The sequence below is a fragment of the Bombus flavifrons genome, chromosome 5 (genome assembly GCF_040668555.2).
Source record: "Bombus flavifrons isolate JBK064 chromosome 5, iyBomFlav1_principal, whole genome shotgun sequence".
Lineage (NCBI taxonomy): Eukaryota > Metazoa > Arthropoda > Insecta > Hymenoptera > Apidae > Bombus > Bombus flavifrons.
This window is the reverse complement of record NC_138446.1, coordinates 566,920-584,152: the sequence shown is the minus strand read 5'-3', so window position 1 is coordinate 584,152 and position 17,233 is coordinate 566,920. Positions and strand designations below refer to the sequence as shown.

General features: G+C 38.6%; 1 protein-coding gene across 2 annotated transcripts in view; it reads right to left on the bottom strand.

Moving 5' to 3' along the window:
- The window catches only part of Hr4 (nuclear hormone receptor 4), a 149,790-nt gene extending 133,945 nt beyond the window's left edge, over nucleotides 1–15,845 (bottom strand). The window contains exons 1-2 of one of the 2 annotated variants that reach the window (XM_069113539.1): nucleotides 13,575–15,845; nucleotides 12,416–13,487 (exon numbers count right to left, since the gene is read on the bottom strand). The gene's annotated coding sequence lies outside the window, so the exon portion shown is untranslated. Of the gene's footprint in view, nucleotides 1–12,415 lie in introns of both variants that reach the window. The other variant, XM_069113538.1, reaches the window with a different exon arrangement.
- Nucleotides 15,846–17,233: the final 1,388 nt, after the last annotated feature.

Below are 17,233 nucleotides of genomic sequence, written 5' to 3'. Positions count from 1 at the left end.
GTGGACTAAAAGGAAAGCTAAAGAGTGGGCGATGAACCACTGATGATACCACGTAATCAAAAGTTACGAATTATGAAGCATGCATAATGCACGATCGGGTCTACTGTAACATTCATGCAAACCCGCATAAGGCTCCTCTGCGCTTATATATATCCATTTCGCGTATTCAATCAAATTTTTACGATTGTAAATTTCAATATAAACGTAACAATACACCGGTTCAACTAAATCGCTAAAACACGAGGATGTGGTTTGTTTCGAATTTTGTCTTTGGAAGTGGTATTAACCAAAATCGAATTACGTTTCGATGTAGACTAAATTCAGTTAATCCCATTACACACTTTGAGTCAATTTCGAAGCAATCGAATCTTGAAAGATAGCCAATTTACTCTCAATATAATTTAAAGATAATCTTGTGGATAATTAATATATCTAAAGTATGCATTACACAAGACATCTTTTCCTTAACATATGTATATTCTTCACTTTTAGTATTCTTTAAATATATATTATATCTAATCGTATTTCATATATTATACGCGTAGTATTTTGATTTTATCATTTCAAACGTTATTTGTTTCCGAGTAATGCAGAAACTATTACAAGCAAGTTTAATATCGTACCGCTTTCAACAGTTCATAGAATGAACAACGGCATGTCTGCCTATTAAATGCGAACGATTTTTTCCTTTATACAGATTTCTTTTAAAGACATGAAGTTTACCTTGAGCTTTTCATACCATACCCCGCGTTTCTGTCTCGATCATTAAATGATATCTCTGATCAAGAGATACGTAATTGCGTGAATATTTGCATCGTTTGTACAAGGTAAACTATCAGTTGTGTTCTAGAGTGTTTTTAAACTAGATTTGCTTCTAACATAAAGTGTTACAAATGCAACGATTAAGAACGTAGATATCAATAATACCAATATCTATTTCTTTTCTAATAAAAATCTACTAACAAAATTATAACTCAAAGTATATCTAGGAGAGGACCGTATGTCATCTTCATCTCCTTAAAAAAGAATGCGGCCTTGTGTCCGCTAACTTGTAAAAGTTTTACGAAACACGTGTCAATTATTTCTTATTCTCCTTTCTTCCACATTTCAATTCCTCGATTCATATTATCGATTTTGTCCTTGTACATATATCCACAATACCGATCAATCGCGAAACAAAGAGAACTTGGTAACATTTTATTGAGAAATCCATTTCGTCGTGGTAAAAGTTGAATAAACGAAATCTCGTTCCAGCGCCACTGATTCCTCATCACACTATCGTGCATGTTGGTCAACGAAATTGCGCGACGATAGATCGAGTACTATAGTGAGGGCGTGGAAAGGTCCTAAGTGCGGCATATCGACGCCCCGTGAGGGTGAAGTCCTTGAAGGGTTCTCGGAGACGAATTGACGGATAGGGACGATGGTTTCGTGCATTCCTGCAGGCAATTCCACAGCAGATGAAGTCGGCAGCAGGAAAAGCGGGCGAACACGAAACACCATGGGGTAGGAAGCCGGACGAAAGTGTTTTCACACGCGGGAGGTCCTAAAAGCTTAAAAAAGAATGGCCGAACTCAACCACAGAAATACGTATTCTCGATTTCCATCAGACGTTTTCTAGATTTATAATAATTTGTGTAATGGAAAAGTGAGACTTGTATTCAGTTTTATATATTAAAGTTACACGAATTAAATTTAATCAAGTAAATTAGAATTTGATAATTTAGTACACATTTTGATATTGGAGTGGTGTATGAAAAGTAGCAAAACAGAAATTGGAAATTTTCGTGTAGAAAATCTTTGGAGATCGAATATTAAAAGTTTTATGACTGGAAATATAATATTCTTATGTGTAAAAAAAAAACAACAATTTTTAAATCTAGTATTTATTACATTTTCTTTGAAAAATAAGTTATACTTCATCATTTAATATTAACCTTTCGTATTGAACTGGCTTGAAACAAGTAATCGTTCATTTCGCATAATACACTTTCAAATTTAGTTACCTTATACATGTTAATAATGTCTTACATGTAATAATTACACTGCGGATTTTTATGCAAACTCACATTTGTACGAGTGTAATTAAAAATATGGAACCTAGATAGAAAATTGTTTTACCTGCTAAACATTGGAGAGAACACCATTCCCTGAATATTGCATATATTTTTACAAGCTTTTTGCACTCTACGCATTTTTGCACTTTCAAAATTCTCATAAATCCATAAAAGTTTTCGATCTAACAATACCTCATCTATATAGACGTTTCTTGTATTGCTCGCATTTCCTGTATCATTAAATTTATATTAAACGTACGTTACTATATCTACATTTACAAGGACCAAGCGAATCCACCCGCATTAACGTTCAATAGATGCTAAGAAAGAATCTTTGATTGAGAAACGTCCTAATCAATGGATTAATTTTTCACACAATATTAGCCTTAACAATAAGAAATATCTCGATGAAAGTAAAAAGAAGCCACATGTTTCAAGAGTTTTTTCAATGAAGCGAAACATCATTTGTCCTTTCGAATACGAACTAACACGAACCAACAATCATGAACGCGAATTCGCACAACAATAACGCAATTAATGGACGAAATAATCATCCTTAATTCGAATATTGATTCCGGGAAGTTGTTTCTCACGATTGGCAGACGTCGATAGCGAGCGTAGCAAATCGCCTATTACTGCCTCGCTGTGTTCCAATCGCGATAATGGCCAACGGAATAAGACCACCGTCCTGCGCTTTTGATTCCTTCGAGATGGGCCTGGATTCGATTAACGGGAAGATATAATTGGTAAAATAAAGAATCTGATCCGGCAAGAACGAAACAAAGAATTACAACAAAATTTAAAGAACGATTCGATCGAAGTGTGATGATTTTACGCTGAAAAGCAATTATAAAATGGTAGAATTAAAGTGTTTGGGCTTTCAATTTTTGTCTGCTTAAATTAAATGTCTATTGACATATGATATATTTGAAAGGGGAAAAGAAAACATAAACATAAAATGTGTAAAACTTTTAGTGTTTGAAAGTGCAATGTTCATAAAATTAAAAGTCTTTGCGTTTCGTAAATATAAAGATATTTCAAACTCGACTACTTATAAATCCCTCAACTATTATTTTAAAAGCTTTTAAACAGATAAATGATGTTACAGATCTTCAAAATGTCGAATGATTTGATTATAATAATAAAATATATATTTATACTATTTATAACTCTGGAATGTAAAAAATTTACAACAATAATAATTAAATAAAAATCAAAACATTTTATCATTATAATAAAGATTTTTTAGATGTAGTTCATTGTTTAATATATGCTTCAATAAATATTAAAAATTGTATAATTTGCAGAACTTCAAAAATGGATTTGGTGCATTACGAGTTACATAACATACAGAAATCACTATTTTCTAACAATATCTTCTTTCATTCTGAAACACAAAGCACATTTCATGTTACTCATTTATGAATTAAAATGAGTTTCACATAGTGGTATTATTTTGAATTAGATGCACAAATATATCTTTCACTCAAAGAAGCTTTGTTTCATAATTCTTCTAAAAACTGATAGTAACTGATACTTTATTTTCTACACAAAGGACAAATGACTATCATATAGTACGTATTTGCTTATTCATAAAAAGTTTCTGAATTACTTAGGTTAATTACAACCACGTTCCATTGATATTTTCGAAATTAGTATCTAAATATATTAAACTGTAAAATTTTGTTTACCCTGAAGAAATCAGCAACTTGTAAATTAATTAATAAATGAGCGTTAGTTGAACTATATTCGTCTTTTATTTCATATAGGGAGTGCTATAAACATCTATACAAAAATGTCAACATTTCAATGTCAAAATGCTGTTACTTAAATGTCATAGTTTAACGAGAAATATGTACATACTATCGCTTCAAAGGAATTCAATCACGACCCGAACACTATGTTCTGCGGTTAAACATCCAGATTTACAACGATTCTGTTCATCAAAACGTTTCGAGCTCTTCCTGGTGTCGCAAGCTTCATCTACATTTCATTTTATACGACCTATTGGCCAACCGGCCGATGCTCAAACGGTACTTCTGATATTTAGTCTGCACGAGTTTCGCAACGCCGCGCGATGCCGAAGCATCGGTATACACGGTTGCCTAGTACCGAATCGAATTAATTGCCAGCGAACCGATTCTTTTTGGTCGCGAACAATCCCTCTGGGACGATTCACCGTTCGATCAGAAATTCGTTTAATAAATGAAACGCGTTCAACCTCTATGAGAATAACAAGCACGAATTCTTCCATGGTAAAAGAAACGTTACAAATCTCTGATTTTAATTAGACTATTTGTTTTGCATTGGCAAAAGATTGTGTGATTAATACGACTATCATTGGAACTCACATCCTGTCAAATCCATAGGTCCGTATTGTTCTACGAAGTATTTATACGCGAGATAATGATTCGAAGAAAGAAGAACTAACTTATTTTAGGTCAGAGAAAAAAGATAAACTTGCTTTTTTTGAATTGTCACGATAGCCATGTTTTTTCGTCCTAAACGAAAATTATGAATTAAATCATGACAGAACGAAACGAATTGGGAAATGTAATATGTATATATTAACATGTTCCCTGTTACAGCGCTTTATCTGACGGCAGCGATCCATTCACCCGATTAAAATTAATTGTAGCAATAATGGTGACCTTGTAGCCGACGAATCTGCATACCGTTCGAAATAAACGGCCTTTCATTAAAAGGGTGATCGGAGGGAAGAAAACGTATCACTTGATGACGAGCAACTTTCTTTCACGAACCTGCGTGATATGCCGTTTTTTACGGGAATTTTTTACCATTTTAAGAGAAAATAGTTAGAATAGACATTAATGCGGAATATTATATTCACTCTACAAATAAAATATGTTGGTAAAATCGTGAGAATTTGTACGTTTCTTCCTTACAAAATATTTATTACACAGATAAAGGAACGTACCTATGTACTTCGCTTAATCAAGAGCTAAAAAAGAGCTTGCAATTTGAAATTATCTTCTATAAAATTAATTCAGAAAGTCGCGACACAAAAACCCACCCCTAAAACCTATTTTCTCTCATTACCAATATCCATTACTCAAAACAAACTTTCTCCATCCCTTTCAATATACCATCCATCCACCTCTACCCACATTCAACAAAGCAACCCAAGTAACAGCCTACTTTGATTCATAAAATCACCCGGTATCGTATCCTATGACACTATTCGCCACCCCTTGAAAGCTCGAAATAACAAGCTCGTCATCATTGTCAACAATCCATGCTGTTCCATCATCCTTTTCCTGCAGCAAACGAGTCATCGTGATTTCCCTTGGAAATCGGAAGATGAGCCGAACCGCTATGTAGTAGCATGCTGTGCGAGGGTTTGTTTTCGTCGAGGCACGAAGGCAATGGCGTAGCCGTGTGCAAGTAAGCCGATTACATATGCGGTCTTGATCAGAGAGAGGACGAGAGGCGCGTCGCAAGAACACTGTCAGTGCGGGGGCGCTACTCGCGCGGTCGTGTCGACCGCGGGTGTTCGGCGAGGAATAGTCCACCAGAGCAGGAAGGGATAACGAGCGCGTGGTCGAGGTGGGAGAGCGCCAGGCGGTAAAGTGGGGGTTGTTCGGTGGCACTGGTGGCAGTGGTGGCAGCAACGGCGTGCTCGGTGTCATTGCCTCGACGCTCGGGGCGGCCAGTGACTCCATCACTGACCTAGTGCCGAGGATGGCCGATCGGAGGCGGAAACGGCCGAGCCAGAGGCCGTCGACCTCGGCCGGCCTCCAGCGCGACACACACCGATCCTATGAGTAGCGCCCCGCGACCGTACACATTGCGCCTTGTCCTTCTCTTTCTGTGTCCCCTCCCTATTCCCTACGGCTCGTCTGCACATCTCAACGCTCTATCGTTCTCCGCGTTTTCTCTTTCTCTGTCTCCAACGTGGCCGTCTACCCCACTCGATCTGCTTCGATCTCCGTTTCGCCGCGTCTCTTTCTCCAAGCTTCTCCGGGAGCTTTCCATCTCTTGTGCTAGCCGCCCATTATGTATACAGCGTACACAGGCCGGCTGCTGCTGTCCGGTCGCTCCTGAAAACCGCGGAAATGCGCGAGTTACGGTTATGCGTGAGTTTTGTAACTGCGCGAGGAGGAAGAGAGGAGGAGTGGCGTGGCGTGGTGCGGCGTGGCGTGGCGTGGTGTGGCGTGGTGTGGCGTGGTGTGGCGTGGTGTGGCGTGGTGTGCACCACGCGAGGCTATGCCGCATGCCGCGCCACGACACAGGGGTGAAGGAGGCAGAAGGGCGGTCTTTTTCCATTGCAGGCTCACGCACGCGGGCCTAGAAAAACGATCCCTCGCGTCGACGTGAAAACGTAATCCAGACGTGTTGGTTTCGAGCCTGTTCTCCTCGACGCACATTGACGAACGACCGGTAGACGTATCGGTTTTATGACGGGGAATCTGGCAATTTCACCGTAGCAGAGGGCTCACTGTTTTCGATGATGGAATTTCAAAGGCAGTTTAGCACAGTATAGTACGCTCAATGGATCGACAAGGGGAATGCGGGACGGACGGACGGTCGGTTCGTGTTCGATGGATAGGGCACAGCTCACGAAGTATCGTTACTTATTTCGATAGCCGTGCAAGCGTCGTGACTATGGCTATGGATGTCCTATTCTCGACAATCGTCCGCTGCACAATCGTTCGTTCATTCGTTCCATCGATCGATCGACTTCGACATCTTTCGCTTCAATTTTTGGTTGCATCATCGTTGCTGCGAGATTCTGTTCCATGTGAACGTTTCAGTTAATTGCTTATGTATGTCAATATCTTTTATTCCTTAACGCATTAATAGATGAATGATACATTTGTTAATATAATTTAATGGAAAGATTTAACTCCCTACAAGTACATATCATATTGTACGAAAAATTGATTACCATCTTTACTTTAATCTATAGATTACTGTAATAAGTAGTTACTATAAATTATTAATTTATCGATGTAGAGCTGTACTAATTTATTAAGAGGCTATAGTGGTCAGTAAGCAATATATAAAAGTTATAGTTGCATAGGCATATAACTTACAAGTTACAAACGATTAATAAAACCTTAGAGAACCTATGTAGACACATAATAACTCATCATGCATGTCAAGAACAACCTTTCGATTACATCTTCGGCTCATTCCATTTTTCTCTGACGAAATACACGAGTAGAAGATACCTCTATGAGCCAACACATCCGGAACACCTTGCATGCACGAGCGAGACAGATGTACCCGTGGTCCGTGACAAATACAATGAGATTGTAAATCAAGTTGGGTAGCCGACCAACTATCGAAGGAAATATCGCTGTCGCGCGTATGAATCATTACGAGTACGACCAGGTATATTATCAAATAATCATGCATGAAAAGAAAGAAAAAAGCGGAAACGCTAAAAAAGGGGTCGAATAATCGTTGCGATATGTCTGTTCTGAAGTTCCGAGTGAAACAACCGAAAGAAATCTATTCCATTGGCTGACGAATGAAAGCACAAGCCGCCCGAACTAATTGTTGTCGCAATGAACAACGCGAGCTAAGGAAGTTGTATACAAACTGGCCGTAGCTGTTGTATGTGTATGAAATACGGTGACGCCCAACAATTTGACAGTTTCTATCGATAGCACAATGAAACAATGTGGGGAAAAAACACGTTTATTAAAAATACGCCTGACTGTCGCTTTCTGGTCGCTATTGTGAAGAGAATCCAAAGAGAAACGGGCGTAAAAAGAAGCTCTGTCGTAAGAATTTGTCAAAAGAAAGTAATTTGTCATTAATTTTTAGTTGCGATTTATCACGATTTAGTTGGCTTTTCGGAAGTTATTCAGAATTTACGTTCAAGTACATATCTTTATCTTTTAGTTAAAATACCAAGGTAACTACGCTATCAACCACGTTTACCGTTGTATTTATATCACGAACACGATGTGAAATTACGTAATCTTGAAATGTATCGTACAAAATCACCGATCTCCACACAAATGATTTTTATAGTACTCTGTACCTTCAGCTGTCTCTATAAGATTTAATCGAATTCAAACACGTTGTTCGGATCAATTCAAGGAAACAAAATTCTGATCCTACGAGGTTAATTAATTCCATCTATCTATCTTTATCCACTCCTACTTCATAATTGTAAGTCGTCTAACTCTTCTTTTGGTACAAGCTTCACATATCCCATGACGTCAAATTCGACGCTTGCATTCAGCGAATCTTTAAGCATTCAAACCGCGAGATGTTGCCTCAACTTTTCACTGCTCTTGCATTCTGGCCCGTGGTCATTGTCGATCGTCGTAACGGAGGACAATTATGATAAAGATATGCGGGATGCATCTGTTTAGTATACTGAAATACTCGTGGTGAGACCGGAAACGAGATAAATGGTCCCCGCTGTTACCATTCACCGACGAACAAACGTGGAGAAACACTTTTCAATATTAGTCGATATCAAAGACAAGAACGGTCCGTACTGATGGTCTGTAAACATTACAATCACAAAATATCGCGAATGAACATAACCACAAGTTAACTCTATCGTGGCGCTTTTTGTAACCATGAGTGTTTTCTTGAGTTGAAGGCGAATAAAATAGGAGACGTTTGGGGGCGTTCAAATTGTAAAATGGTTTTTTGAAGTCAGTTGTCGAGTGAGTTCGTGCTATATCGTTCGACGTAGTGGATTTTGAAACTCGCGCTCTTGGAATTTAACGTTTTTATTGAATGTAAGGCATGGGACTTCGGATTTAAGTAAAGTAATTGAAACAATAGCTTGAGACTGTAAATTGTGAGTTATACTCTGCAGCTGGTTAACTGGAATTGAAATTTACTTAAACTTTACTTTTGTTTTTATTATAAATGCTACTAAACTAGATTATAAAATGAGCGAAATATTTTTTGGCAATAATGGTAATCGATGAAGGAATTAATTCAGATACTAGAAGTTTCAGCATAACTTAGTTTAAATTTAGTTTTAAAATGTGAGTTTAACGTTATTTTAGCATTATTTAAAATGAACATGGCTTAAATATCGAAAATTTATATTTTCTTTATTCTTCGTACAGTTTCAGAGCAAAAGAAATATCTTTCCATTGGTGGAAATAACGAACACGCGATTTCAGTGAAAATTAAACTGGATTTCAAAGGCGATGGAATCCCTTTCATTGATCGAAATAATTTTATCCGTTCGATTCGAGTACGTTCGCAAACTATTTCTAGTATTTCCCGGTAATTAAAATTATTAACATACGTTCATGGACAAGCGTGAATAATTTTACGGATATCTGAAAACGAATGTTTCGTGGGAACAATTTATATGTTATTATGTACACTATATACATATATATATATATATATATATATATATATATATATTTATATAGAATTTAATTCACCGATGCGTCTACTGTTGCCGAAAAAGTATTTCATATTTCTCGCGAAAATTTGAATTTTCATATTAGAAATATTCGAAGAAAAATTAAGAAGTTTGCAATCTGCCTACGTGAAGAAACACATTTATTTTATGCTAAACGCAGGTTTACAGATAAATGTTTGCTATAGCAAGTGAAGTGTAATAGCTAAAAAAGGGAGATACCATTGACCGTTGATCATGATCATGAAATGTATATTTTGGCAACATTAAAATACCAGAGGATTTATTAAAGAATTAAAACTATCTTTTCCAGATAAATTAGAATTGTTAATATTTTAGATTAATATTCATTTGAGATCGTCTTTTCTGATTCATGATATGCGGTTATATACACGTATTTTTCACTTGAAAATTAATAATTATATTTCTTAGTTTTTAAAGAAAGCAGGAATATCGTAGCTGATCTTGCATATATGTAGAACTATAAAATACATAAAACTGTACGTACGTGCTTTATTTATAGATTGTTAAAGAAGTGTTTTCAAATTATCGTGACTTTTTATTTCCTTGCCATATTTATATTTCACAAGTATGTATATTTTCACATTAATTTTAAGTGTTAATGTATAAAATATTTAATGTATAAAATATATTCAATCAGTAAAGAAATATTTAAATTATGGGATGAAAGTATTCCTTGTATTATTAATAGGATAATTGATCGTTTTTGCCTATAAGGTGAAAAAGAGTGAGGTGTATGGGGAAAAGAAAACGAAAGAAAGAGAGACGAAGAGAGAAAAACGGGACAGGTACGGATATGGCGCGCCACGTGCACCGAGATTCGCACGTTCCTAACCTACCCCATTCGTTAACCTGACCCATGTTGCGATTCCTCCGTAGGTCGATTCCCATCGAGCGCGAATTAACCTACATAGGCATAGGCATTTCTGTGGGCTCAAACCATAGGTTTCTGTCGATACAAAATTAACCAGCGCTCACCCTTCCGGTGCAACGAACGTTTCCACTCGATACGCAATCTCTCTTTCCCTATTGATATCATCGTTTCTTTCTCTCCTTCCTTCCCTTCTCACCATCCTCTCTCTTTCACAGAATTTCTCTTCTCGTAATTCTTTTCCTTTTTTGAGAATTTCTCTCCCCATAACCCTCTCTTTTGGAAGAAGAAAGTGATCATTCTAGTCCAAAGCATTTACGCCTGGAGTACTTTCTCAAGCAATTTAAAAGGAAGTGGTTAATACTAATCACTGGATAGTCCATTGAGTTTCAGATATTCGGTTGGAACTAATGAATGAAAATAGTTTCATAATTTGATACGGAATTTGGAACATCTGTGAAGTTAAATGAAAACGTTTGAATGTAATGTATAGTCTTGCAAAAAGAAAATCCTCTCTGCCTGAGAAGCAGAGGTGTCATTTTGCCTGGAAAATGAATAACGCTTGATGAACATTCCACTTCGCGACATCCTTTCGTTCCATTTCGCGCGCGACGCTCTTTTCGAGACGAAACGGGAGTCACATAGAAATGTAACCAGATGAATGTTTGCAACGTTTTACTGAAGAATTTCGGCCAAGCATATATTTTACCTTCCAATCCGGTCAAGTCCACTCGCTTTTGTACTCGATGCACCGGATTTCGGAGGGGATCAGCCGAATTTCGGACGAGTGGAATTTCGTTTTCCCTCATCGCCCTACATTTTCAAATTCCGATGCGTGCACATCAAAATTTATAGATTGCAGCACTTGAGAGTTATTTCGAGTCGAATACGTGATTATTCAATTTTTTGAATAAATGCTACTAATTTTTTGATTACTTACTAATAATTATTATTAGTCAATAATAATTATTAGTAATAATAATTATAATTATTACTCCGAACTAAATTAATTCGTTAAGGCGTTCACAATCCGCACGTTAAACTTATTATAAAATTATGTATCAGGGACCGGAGTAAACTGTATAAAATTGAAAAGATACAGGTTAAGATCTTAAGAAGAATGTTAAGACCTTCCCAATGTATAAAATTATCTCTGCTGACTCGTAGATATATTTATCAGAAATCCTAGAATGTGTATTTTAATATGCCGTGAATGAAACTAGCGGTAGTCGATGAGAACAAATTGCCGGAGGAATCTACTCGCGCGCAGACAATGACTTCACGTAGAGTAAATCGCGGATTCCTTTTCTTTCACGGAGGAAGGGAAACGCTCTCGAGCACGCGAAAATGAGAACGAGTCGCGGTAAGAGACAGTGAAGCAGTGAAACTCGATCCGCAAGCTTAGAGGTCGTTTCTATCTGTTTCCTTTCCTTTCTACCGCAAGAGTAAAGTTCCATTCTGTGACTAGCAACGGTACATCAGACTCGCGAACACTCTTTCTTCGCGTTTCTCAGATAATGATATTGTTGATATCGAACGAACGAATTTTTACACATATCAATCCCTGTTAAGTTTCAAATATATTAAAGCGTTTTACTCTGGATACTTGGAAATTATGTGTTTGCAGATTTTGTTAGACTATGATTTACCAGATAATCTAATCCATACATAATCCATAGAATAATATCGATAGATAGATCATATAACTTGTGACGTAACAGTGCAACTAGTATTGCTAACGAAATCTGATAAAGTTACCAATAAGTACTGGTAAATTGTTCCTATTAATGATTGTCCCAATTCCTAACAATATACGAAATAACACAATAATAGACAAATAAAAAGTTTCAAAGAACGTAGACATATAGCTATGTATGTAAGTAACCTGCAACACGGAAGGCATTACAGAGAGTTAATAAAAAACGACGATCGATCCCACAAACGCCTGACTGCTTTTGAAAGCTTCTTCCAAGAAAAGAACATGGTACCGATCTTTTTACTTCATGGATCGAGAACGTTCTGAAAAATCGAAGGGATCGATGCCGAGAATCAATATTAACGGCGTATGGCGTACATGGTGCAACTTACATTTTTGGCTCGTCGATGATCGGCCATCAACGTGAGCGGCAGGTGTTAGCGTAGCCTCTTTTCCCCAACTGTGCGGTGTTCCGGAAGTACGAGCGTGGACGACACCGGTCCGGTCGCGATCGCGGCCGCCTTCAGCTACTCCCCAACTCGTCGCACCTGCGTGTCATTCTCCGTCACGGATTATCTGCCTTGTAGTATCGGACCTGTCGTCGAGTAAGCCAAGCCCAGGGGGTTCGCTAGCCAGGAAAATCGTAATGTCGATCACTTTCACTGCGCGCCGCGCGTTCCCTTCCGTGTCACAATCACGAGACGACCAGGGGCGGACGGAAAGGGGACCGAGAAACGAAGAGAAGAGGAACACAGAAACGGGCGGCGAAACGACGAGGAATACAAGTGAAAAAGAGAGAGAGAGAGAGAGAGAGAGAGAGAAGCGGAGAGAAGAAAGATAGTCGCGCGTTGGTCAAAGAACGGAAGATGAGAAAGGAACGGAAGATGAAGCAGACAGTGAGAAATAGGGACGGAGCAAATAGGAGAAAGGAGAAACGCCGCGCTGGAGTGCCGGTGGATCGTCACAGTTTCACTTTTAAATTGCTCGAGGCGCTCGCTCGCTAGCCACTCTCCACTTGCTTTATTCCGCGCTGCTGCGTTGCGACTAGGTCGCGTGCGTGTTGTGTACGAGGATTACCGTTACCGTTAACGTGACGTAGACAGTCACCGGTAACGTCATAGACCGCTCACTCTCCGGGTGTGCTCACCTCTTCCTGTTGGTATTCCCCGCCCAGCTAGTCGCTTTACTTCGCGCTAACGAACTCCCGGATTGACTTTCGATATATACGTATACGTGTACGATACGTGCTTCGCACCTTGTTGGAACCTGGCTGCGGGGTTCCGATACCATCGAGTCGTTCGACTGGTTCTGCAGGAGCGTCGCTCTGTTACATATCGGTTATCGTCCACTCTTCTCTATTAGCGTTGACCGCCAGGCTGTTGTTGGTCCATTTACCAGATTCTTTCGATCGATCGACCACGTCAACGAACTTGAGTTCGATCCTCGTGATCCATTGTTCTACTTCTACAGGAAACAAACGATCCTGCGCTGTGAATCAACGCTCGACATCATTGCACGATCGTTAACTATCTTCCAGCTTGCGCTTCATACCTCTCTGTGGGTTAATGATTCGGCTGGAAAGTGCGTGCTGTTTGCGAAGAGGCAGCTCACGAGATAAAAACTCAAGACAATGGACAACTGTCTAGCGAAACTGTTTCTTCTTCTCGATCGTCTTTCCTCGATTACTGCTATCAGTCCGGTTTGTGCACCGGCACGCCAACACACGACAGAATCACGACGCTTTCGAGTACTTTCCGCCAGCGATTCGCGGTCATCACAGTTCAACATCAAGCCTGCCGTCTTCGGCCACCGAGTTACTATTCTCGTGCGTACGTTTACGCGACGAGTTTGCCGATTATTTGTTCCAAGAACTTATGCTGCTACTGCTGGAACCGTGCACGATTCTTCCTCGTTTACGTTCGCTGCAGGGAAGTAAAATGGCTCATGGCACGTGTCCCTTGACGGCGAAAGCGACGCGAACGTGAGCCTTTTCAACGATTTACTCTGTCACGATGACTAGTGGTATCTACTCGTTACTTTGCATTTCGTTGGTCACAATCGACATTTTAAGGGACAAAAGAGCTGCAGAAATAAATTTTCCTTCGTTTGAAATTTTATTTGTTTTTTACTTTTACTACTGCGTACTTTTTTACTTTCCTTGCGTACAGCTTATTGTATTTAATAATTCATTAGACTATTATATAAAATTCTCTTTGATCGCGAACATCGATACTAAATTTCCTTTCTCTTCTAAAACTGACATGATCTCTGGCGAATAGTTGGAGAAATAAATTATGCAGTATAAAAACTGAAATTATTCGATAGTAACTTTCTGGTGACATCGTTCCAATGCTTTTCCTCTTGTAATTTGGAATTCCGATTTACGCGTGGCTCAGTCGCGTGCACCATTCGCCAACGGGCCTGTTTTATAATAAAAGCATAGACAGCTGGCCTGATATTCGCGGTGGCAACGAACCGCGGCAACGTCCCGCACCAACGTCCCACGACACGGAAAGAGCAAAGGGGGTGCGCGAGATCTCTCCTAAGCGAACACCAGTCGCGATCGATCGCGATGATCGTTCCAATCAATTAACTGAACGAATTTGTCGCAGTCGGAATATGCGAGGAGCTATGCGAACGCACAACGACCTATGAAAAATCCAATGAGTTTTGAAAAAGAAATTCTATACGATACAAACCCCTTCCTATCGATCTATCGGATCCTTTTTAAAGACTATCATCAAAATCAATATGATTCTTTAAAAGATACGATAGAATGTTAATAGAAATTAACTTTTCCGAGATGATAAAATTTCGTAAAAGAATCTCGTATAGATGAATTTGTATCTTCTTGGAAATCTGAAAATTAACGGCAGCTATACATTCTTCGGCATACTCATCGAGTATCAGCGAGCTTTGGTTACGATAAGATTCGATCGATAATTGACTCGTTATCGGGTACAGTCGGTGTAGCGCGAGACAAGACCGCCAACCGTGCACGACAGCCTCGAATTATTGCTAGATAACGAGATCAATTCGGTTAATCGCCGTTAGGTGAGCAAGTATATATATATATCTGACTGCAAAGCTCGAGTCCGTTGGTTCTATTTGTTGGAAATCTTTGAGTAACTATATATAGACAAAAGTCAACCCAAAATTTCAGGAAATTATGGAAAATTTAGGAAACAAAGAATTAACAAAGCGTATAAATGGGTAAAAATAAAACGAGATCTGTTTTATCGTTCAAAATTTTGTTCTTTAATATAACTCGCAAATATTACTATGAATCAGATACTATGAATCATTGATAAAATCTATCTACTTTAAAATATTGTATAGTTTCCATTGTAAGCATTAATAAATCATGTAACTGATGATTTTTAAGTACCAAGTACGAGATCAATTCAAATAGAGAATAAAATGTGTAAACGATTAAAAGATAATATAAACAAGTCGACGAGTTTTATCTTCTTAAGTCACTTGGTATATGTGTGCAAAACTTGAAACAGGCGATCGAACTGGTTAACGATATGTTGCATAGTCAAAATTCACACGCTAGGAAATTCCAATAATTAAAGCGCTTACGATGTCGCACCTAACGCGATTACCGAGCGATCGATCTGATTAGCGCAATTACAAACCGTATGTTTCGTTGGACAATAGGAAAAGAATTGACGTTCGATATTCGATCGTTGGTGGACTTTTAAAACTTTGATTGTAATGTTATTATATTATTACAGGCCCAAAATTTCAAGTGAAATTTGAACGTTTAAAAATACGTTTGCAGCGAATCATGATAAGAGTACTAAAAGAAAATATTAAATTAATTATCAAACCAATGATTACTTTCTGATAGTTTGTTTAAATATTGAAAATGTTAACCAATTCAAGTTTCAAATCCAATCCAGATAATCAAAGTCATAATGATATATATAACTCATCATTAACTAGAATAAAACATTAACTTGTTTCAGTAGCTCTATCACTTCTACCTTTTATCAAATCAATTTAAATTATCAAAATTTTATTATCAAACATCTGTACTTTCAATTATATAATAATAATCCTAAATCGGTTGCCAAATAGTCAATTAACCTAGAACCAACATGTCCCGTTTAATTTCCTTTATTTCTCTATGAACCAAAACTCTAGACACTATCATGCGCTAAACATGTTTTTCGACGTCGCGGCGCGTCGATGTGAAAGGGGTGTACGTATTCGTGCAACGAGCTCGATTTCCACACGGAGGTAGACAGGCTGTCTCTATTTTCATTGACACGTTGTTATACCGACACGAAAGAGGCCCGAGCGTAATGCGGTGCCGCGGTCACGACGCGCGTTTTATTTATAACCGCGTCTCGGTCAGAAACGGGCTGCGTTGCGTCGTGACGCGCGTGTCGAATATTACGCACGCGTACTGTGTCCTTTCGCGTGCATATGCGGCACCGTTCGCAAAGTGTTACAGAATCAAAAAAGATCATAAACGCGAAAATCGACGCGCGGAAACAAGATCAAGAGAAAGGAAAGAAGAAGAAGAAGAAGAAGAAGAAACAGTTATTAGTCCGACCTGCTATTCTAATCCAGCGATTCCACCCGAACGCGTCGCCTTTGAAACGGGAAGAGAATTGCCTGATACACCGAACGACCCGATGATGTTTCTTAAAATAACGAAACGCCGTGGCTTATATTTAGCGGCAGCGGTACGTTTGGAAGTTCTTCGGGTTTTTCTGGATCGAGCCACTCGAGTCGAACCTTTGGTCGATATCCGATTGTCATGAAAGAGAAGAGAATCGATTTAGATCGGAAGAATTTAATTCTGAAACACACGACCATCTAAGCCGATAAGATTTGTCGGATTTCGTCAAAATGGTCAGGAAACAATTATCAGACAATTCGTCGATTAGGTTCCACGGCTTAGGTGAGGTATTCTATAATTTCAAAGTTGCAAATATCTTTCTACAAAATTTTAAGAAATGGTTCACCACGGTTCGACTACGAAAGACAGTCCACTTTATTTTCGTCGTGGAAATCGATAAATCCCCACTGAGGAAGCCCGAAGAATCTGAGCAACTTGGTATAGCCAGCTTCAGACAGCTAAACAGACGTCCGGCAGCTATCTAAAACTGTCGTTAGGCACATTCGTCAATCAGCCAGAGGAAAATTCAGTAAGAACCAGTTACATACCGAGCATCTAATCCGTTGATCGTTTA